The 6,000-nt window shown below is 53.9% G+C and overlaps 1 protein-coding gene across 5 annotated transcripts in view; it reads right to left on the bottom strand.

Annotated features, from left to right (window-relative positions):
• The window catches only part of CAPN15 (calpain 15), a 48,843-nt gene extending 43,065 nt beyond the window's left edge, over window positions 1-5,778 (bottom strand). The window contains exons 1-3 of one of the 5 annotated variants that reach the window (XM_035548858.2): window positions 5,666-5,778; window positions 5,051-5,440; window positions 4,774-4,958 (exon numbers count right to left, since the gene is read on the bottom strand). The gene's annotated coding sequence lies outside the window, so the exon portion shown is untranslated. Of the gene's footprint in view, window positions 1-322; window positions 469-2,124; window positions 3,508-4,773; window positions 4,959-5,045; window positions 5,441-5,662 lie in introns of those variants that run through there. The other 4 variants (XM_035548857.2, XM_050713823.1, XM_050713824.1 and 1 more) reach the window with 4 other exon arrangements.
• Between the last annotated feature and the right edge of the window lie 222 nt (window positions 5,779-6,000).

Raw genomic sequence — 6,000 nt, forward strand, 5'->3', positions numbered from 1 at the left:
TGGGAGGAGAGAGGCCAGCTGGGTTTCTGGCCCGAGATGAAATCTGAGGGACTGGAAGCTGTGAACGAGCTGTTTTCCAAATCACAGCGAGAAACAAGACTGGTGTGCTACTTGCAGAGATATCATTAGACAAAATTAGCTGCCTGGAAATAGATTTCCAGATGGGCTGTTAACGAGGTAACAAGATAATTTAACCTGGAGTCCTAGAGCAGGGCAGAAGAGGACCTCATACTTCATGCTACATTTCAGCAAAGTCCAGAACAGCAGCACATCTTTCAGGCCACAGACATTAACATGCAAAGGCAAGCTTGAGGATCTTTACCTTCGTTCAGCTGCCTTGAAACTGGTTCTGGCCCAACTTTAACACAGAAGAAATTCATACACATCAGCTGGGTTGGGCTGAGCTGCACTTAGTGCCCAGCACTGACTCTTCATAAGTATGCAGGCAGAGGAAGAGGTGTCCAAAGCCTGAAGCAAAAGATTGATAGGAAAAGTAGATTTATTGCAGAGCCAGCTTAGCCACAAAGCAATTAGCGTCAAAGTCTGAAAAAAGTTTCTTCTTCTCCCTTGCACAGCACTCTGTAAACCAGTGATAGATCATCCAGCGAGTTTCTGGAAATCTACCACGGTCACTTTGAGAGAGGGGATTATGAAGATTTGAAAGTGGAAATCAACGTCTTAATTACAAACTATGGGGAGAAGAAGAGGGTCAGGAAAGTTTCTCCAAAAGAAGGGTTAACTTCAGAACCCATCTCGGTTTTCAGCCGAAGAACAGGAAGGTCCTTATCTGAATAAGCATGAAAATGGCAACAAAGGCACTGCTGAAGCATGGTCTGAATACACACAGATTAAAAAAAACAAAACAACAAACACACATCTCTAAAAACCTAGTGCTCTAATACGTCAATTAACATGACTTCAATGAAATGCAAGAGGACCACTTGTACCTCCCCGTTTACTAGCTAATTGTGGCTGGTTTCTGAGCGCGGAGTTAACAAAAGCACGCAGGCCCGCATGGTTTGTCTCATTAGCAACATCTCAGTAGCACCACAGAGAGCAAGACAAGAGGAAGAAACGAACCAAGACAAGCCACAGCATCCAGTCTTGGGGAGCTTTACCAGCAGATCTAATTTCCAGATCTTTTCCTCCGTGCATTTATAATCCTTGCAGCACAGCTCTGTCATCCTCCTCAGCCCACAGACTGCCCCGGCTACAAAACATGTCAGGCTGAAAAATCACCTCGACAGACCGCCTGCTGAGGCTTTTTTTTTTTTATAAAAACCAGGAAGCTTTTACTTGCCTGCTAGCAGCGTGCTATAGATTTAACAGGAAGCCGCAGAAGCAGGGATGCTTTGCAGGAAGAACACACACACAGGCCTCTTGCCAGGAAAATGCATCTTGAGCAACACATGTGCTCTTAGTTTCCTCTTTTTTTTTTTTTTTCTCTCCAGATAGGTTTGACTAGTCTCTGGGTTACCCAGCAGCAATAAAACAATTTTTTCCCCTTCTCAGTCAGAGCAGAGTGTTGATTGGTAAACAGCAGATCTTCCTCTCTGAGGCTGTGCCAGCCTGTGCAGAACAGAACTGTTGTTATTGCACATTCACAGCTCGAGATAAACATGAGTAAGAGCCATGAGTAAGCGCCAGGCACTGGCTCTTCAATACATTTGCTTTATCAGTTTCACCTTGATTCAACTGTTTCTGACATCTCTCCCTCCTGAAGGGGCAACGTTGCAGAAGTAGCAAGGACAAACAAAAAACCCAGACAGAAGTAACAGGAACACAAAAAGCGTTCCTCCGTATCCACCAACATTCACAAACCGTGCAGCTCAGAACTCTGCCTGCACTTAAAACACTCAAAAGCACAACGTGGAAACACACAAGCCCAACAAAGCCAACCTCCCAGAAAGAAACAACCGAAACACAAGATAGCTTTCACATTTCTCAGGACGAATCTGTACGGAGAGCCATGGCTAGTGCAGGCCAGAAAGGTCACAGCGAACCAGGGAAGGAAAAAAATTTGCAAGTCATCTCTCATCTGCAAGATGACACATTGCAATGGCACAAGAACAAGAAACCAGCCTGAGAAAACCAGATACTGTAAGTCAGCGGAGAGTTGCTAACCTTGCAAAGAGGAGATCTCTGGACCAACTGCTCCAGTAGCGCTGGGGAAAAAGCACAGAGTTAGCTCCGACAGTTAGTTCCTGATAGGGCTCACGACCTGCACAAGATGACTGTTGTCAGCAGTGTTGAACTAGACTGGGTCCTTCCTGGTCACTGAGAAAGGCAGATCTCAGCTGCCTGCTAGCAGCTGGGTTCAGAGGGCCGGAGGTGCCCAAGCACAGCACAAACACAAGGTCATACCCAGAAGGACATCAGGGATTGTATCTTCAGATCATGCTAAGCTGCCAGATAAGCAGATGAAGAGCTGGCCGCTGAAGAAGAGTGGGGAAGAGAGCTGCAGCAAGAAGAGGAGTCTCACAGCTTGCGAAAACCCAGGGCACAGACTCGAAAAGCAGTCTCAGAGGAAGAGGGAGGAGGAGATGTCCCCTGAGCACACTGTCCCAAGATACTCCAGCCACAGCTTGAATTCAACAGAGATTAGACAGAAGACAAATATGCAATTCATCCAAGCCACATCCAGTTGCATTCCTTACTAGAAACAAATCCCAGTCTCCGCTGTGCTGCCCTGTCCAGAACCAAAAACGCCTCCTTTCACGAGGACAGCAGTGCCTGCATGTCTCCTCCCGCCGTTTTTACGTAATTTGGACTTTCTTGGCTTTAATCGGGCATCGCATCCCAATTTCCAACCAACCAGCCCACGTTTAAACAACCATGTCTCTTGGCTGTGCCTCAGGCAAGCGCGGAGGTGGGACCAGCCCGACAGCCACCACTGGCATTTGGCATTTCCGTCACAGCGAACCAGGAGATAAAAGCGCGAGACTCGCTGAGAAGTGTGCCAGAGGCTGCCACCTTCCCCGCGAGCACAGGGAACGAGGAGAACACGGGCAGGTGGGACAGGGAGAGCGAAACAGAGAGGCCACAAAGGCAGTTTCTCTCCCGGCACAGCTCAGTCCTGTAACCTAACGGGGAGCATCACGTTACCGCTCACCCCTCTCTCCGCATCCAGGTTTCACTTGTCCTGGGCCATCCTGAACGACACACGGATCCTTCTGCGCGCTGACATCCGAGCCACGCCGTCATTTCTGTTAGGAGATGATGCTGCCATTGAGATCATTTGACCGGAATAACCCCTGGTGTAACTGAAGCGACAGAGGCACACCAGTGCCTGACGCCACGGCGACGTTCCCGGTCCTCACTGGAGCAGCTGCGCTGGTTTCCTGGCTGCACGGCAGGCGGCTCCTCTCCGGCTACATCAATACACTGGAAACTGGGGGATGCGTTCGATCACACACGGCCTTAAGCAATATTTGCCCATGAGAGCAATTATTTGAACAAATATAACGATCACACGAGGAAAACGCTGCGCTGTAGATGAGGGGGCTGTAAACTAGTGCACATGCTTTCAGTGAGCAGCTGCCTTCGCTCCCGCAAAGCCAGCCCTGCTGGGCCATCCAACACACCTCCAGCACCGCGACGGAGCTCGCCTCTCCCCCAGCACCAGCCAGCTGCTGCCTGGAGCTGCCTTACCCCAAGCAGGCAGATGGAGAGGAGATTGTGTGTTACAGGAGTCACCCAAATGCCTCGCAAGACGCATCTCGGCCTCCTGGGGTGCTACAGGCGCCCAGCCTTCCCCCCGCCAAGCTCTGCTTGCTAAGGCGCCAGGCACGGCGAGGTCAGGGAACAGGAACAAGGGCTTTGCACGCCTGCAGCACCTCTCACAAGAAACCCCAAGGCTGCATCCACTCTGCTGCAAGAGCAGGGACGCTGCTCTGGCCCTCGCACTGTTGAGGCCCAGCCCCGGCACAGCTCTCAGCTGGCACCTGCCTGGTGACGGCCACCACTCGGAGATCACAGCGCGTCTGCCGGGCTTCATCGACCCCGAACCGTAAAAAGACTCCTGCAGACTGGAGACCAAAGTCACGCAGAGACTCCAGCTAGCCCACAAGCACCCAGGCAGACCCGATCGGCCGACAGCGAGCACGCCAGCATCCATCGGATTAATCCAAAGCCCCGGCCTGGGCCGAGGCCACGTCAGCTCGGCTCATTCAGACGCAAGGCCAGCCCCAACAGACACCGCCCTGCAGCGGACACCACGAGCGCGTCCTGAAGGCAGCAGCTCAGAGCAGCTGCCCTGCCTCCGCCTTGCCCTGTCTCTGCAGAGCAGCCGCAAGCCACCAGGCTAAAAGCAGCCCGGCTGCGTACGGCACAACACGGCCACGCTGCCGTCCCGGTGCCGTGGCAGTTCCCAGCCTGGCACTGTGGTGACTGCAGGCAATGCAACGCACAATTCCTTAGATTAATTTATTTTCCTGCCCTTGCATTGCCTCAAACGCATGCTCAGACACTCACGCAGACCCCACAGTTTAAGGTTGCAAGGTCCTGGATGAGCCCTCGTTTCCTTTTCCGCTCCTACATTTCTTCTTCACCACGAGCAACCCAGGGGACAGCAGCATCCCCACCCGTAAGAGCGTGCGGCCCTCACACAGACGGAGAAGGGAACACTCAGAAGGAACCAAAACGAGAGAAAGACGAGACGAGAGCACGGTGGAGAGGAAGCAGGGGTAACCACACTCACAAAACACAGGTCTTTTCCCTTCCAGCCCCTCCCAGCCCAGCCCAGCGCCAGCTGCAGACAGAAAAGCCTCTCACCCGACCCGGCTTCTGCTCTGCAGAGGCGATGCCCGGCTGGTGCGAGGTCAGCCCGGCGTCCCTGGGATCGAACGGCTGCTGCTGGCGCCAGCTGAACGGCCCGGCTGGAGGAGCATGCTAGATGGTCTCTGCGCAGAACCGCCGGCACCGCTGCGCCTGCCAGGAGGAGCGGCAGCTGCGCCGAGCTGGTGAACGGAGAGGGAAGGCACGTGAGAATAAAGGGCTGCCGAGACTCCGGGCCGATCAGCATCGCACCGGCGCACGCAACCAACCTCACATTTTGGGTCGCTCACTCGGCGTCCGCCCGAACTACAGCTCCCAGAGGGCTCGGTGCTTCCTGCAGCACCGGGCTGGCGAGGGGCCGGCGCTCGATCCCACCCGGAGACGGGAGTCGCGCGCTTTTGGGTCGGCTCGGGCTCTTCGCTCTGCTGTCAGCGCCTTAGGCTGTGGCTGTACGGCCCTGCTCCCTCCGCTGGCCTCGCTCCACGGCGGCTGCTGAGCGTCGCGGTGCCGGGCTCGGCTGTATCGGGTAACAGAGCGCCTCACGAGCGCAGCAGGATCTTAACGATAAGGATTCTGGACAGCTCTCGGCAATTAGCAACAGGACAGGATCCCCCAGGAGATCTGCATGCGAACGGAAGGATGTCTGGAGGGGCACGCTGCCTGGCTGTTCAAAGACAAAAAGAGATGTTAATTACCGTGCACGGCCAGGACATCGTTAGCAGTTACAGCTACTGGAAATTCAAAAGCAGAAATTCCTCTGATTATGTCAAATGTGCCCGTCCCCATACCTTCAGATGACGTTTGAACGCCTGCCTCAGCAAAAGCAACAAACCTCCCTCCCTGAGGACATTTCCCCGTGCCCCTTCATATCCCCTGCTCCCAGAACAACCTGTTTTAACGAAATTCACACTCTGTGAAAGTGCTGTCTCCTTCAGGACCGGCTTTTATAAGACAGACCAACAGGAATCCTTGTCCACGACTGTTTGGCTCAATGGCACGCCTTTCCTTTCTCTATTTCAGACTGGGGAGGAGGCGAAAAAAAACAAGGAAGGTTTCAGCCAGAACACACGAGCACCCCCGAGCCTCTCTGGGCGCGGTGCAGAAGCACACAGGACCGACAGGGCCCGTCCCGTGCCCACCGCCTCGCCTTCTCCCCGCAGCCTGCCACCGGTGCGAGCGGCCGCTGCCGTGGCAGGGCGCGGTGCTCTCGCGAGGAGCTTTTCT

This window comes from Cygnus atratus, chromosome 15, assembly GCF_013377495.2.
Source record: "Cygnus atratus isolate AKBS03 ecotype Queensland, Australia chromosome 15, CAtr_DNAZoo_HiC_assembly, whole genome shotgun sequence".
In the NCBI taxonomy this organism is placed as follows: Eukaryota; Metazoa; Chordata; class Aves; order Anseriformes; family Anatidae; genus Cygnus; species Cygnus atratus.